We start from the raw sequence: 1,451 nt of genomic DNA on the forward strand, positions 1-1,451 counted from the left end.
GATGATCTGTGACACTCATCATCATTCTCACCTATGAACGCGCGTGATTGACAACCACTTCCGTTCTACCCTAGACCGGGCACATATCTCTTGGATTCCTTAATCAGAATCTTCATAGGAAAGCAGAGATTCAGGAGGAGCACAGCATCTCCATAGCCTATCTGAAATTCCCACCATGGAATTACATGAGTAACTTTATCTTTATTTTACGTTTATTATTTATTATTTATTTTCGAAATTCCATAATCAATTATTATCTGCCTGACTGATATTTACAAGATAACCATAGCTTGCTTCATAGCAACAATCTCTGTGGGATCGACCCTTACTCACGTAAGGTTTATTACTTGGATGACCCAGTACACTTCTTGGTTAGTTGAACGGAGTTGTGACCACACATAGTAAAGAGCTATTATCTCGAATTAAATTTCATACAAGTACAAAGAGTATGAATCACAATTTCGTCCACCAAGTTTTTGGCGCCGTTGCCGGGGATTGTTCGAGCTTGGACAACTAATGGTTCATCTTGTTGCTCAGATTAGGTAATTTTCTTTCTATTTTCTTTTCGAAAAAGTTTTCAAAATTTTTTCAAAAACTTTTTCTTTATTTTCGTTTTTCTAAAGAATATTTTCGAGAAAAATAATAAAAATACAAAAAAAATCATAAAATCATAAAAATCAAAAATATTTTGTGTTTCTTGTTCAAGTCTTGAGTCAACTTTTAAGTTTGGTGTCAATTGCATGCTTTAAAAAAATTTTCTTGCATTTTTCGAAAATTCATGCATTCGTGGTGTTCTTCATGATCTTCAAGTTGTTCTTGATAAGTCTTCTTGTTTTTCATTTGCATTTTTTGTTTGTTAGAGTCCATGCATTAAAGATTTCTAAGTTTGGTGTCTTGCATGATTTCTTTGCATCAAAAAAATATTTCAAAATTATGTTCTTGATGTTCATCATGATTTACATAGTGTTCTAGGTATTTATCTTGACATTCATAGTGTTCTTGCATGCATTCTTTGTTTTGATCCATAAAGAAAAGAGAAAAACACAAAAATGACGTTTTTAATTTTTCTCTCTCCTCATTATAAATTCAAAAATCAAAGAAATATCTTTTCCTTATTTCCCTCCAAATTTTCGAAATTTTGGGTTGACTTGGTCAAAAATTTTTAAAAATTAGTTGTTTCTTATAAGTCAAGTCAAATTTTCAATTTTAAAAAAATCTTATCTTTTCAAAATCTTTTTCAAAAATTATATCTTTTTCAAAAAAATTTTTCCTTTTTTGTTAGTTTTTGTTTTTATTTTCTTCTACTACTATGAACTCTCACCCCTTTAGCTATGAGTCTGGTTACAACTATGTTGCAGGAAGAGGAAGCTATAACAGGAATATGCATCAAGGTCAAAGCAATCAAAGATGGACGGAGCCAAGAGGATCTGATCAACCCTTTAGGCAACAAC

Source organism: Arachis duranensis, chromosome 9, assembly GCF_000817695.3.
Source record: "Arachis duranensis cultivar V14167 chromosome 9, aradu.V14167.gnm2.J7QH, whole genome shotgun sequence".
Taxonomy (NCBI): domain Eukaryota; kingdom Viridiplantae; phylum Streptophyta; class Magnoliopsida; order Fabales; family Fabaceae; genus Arachis; species Arachis duranensis.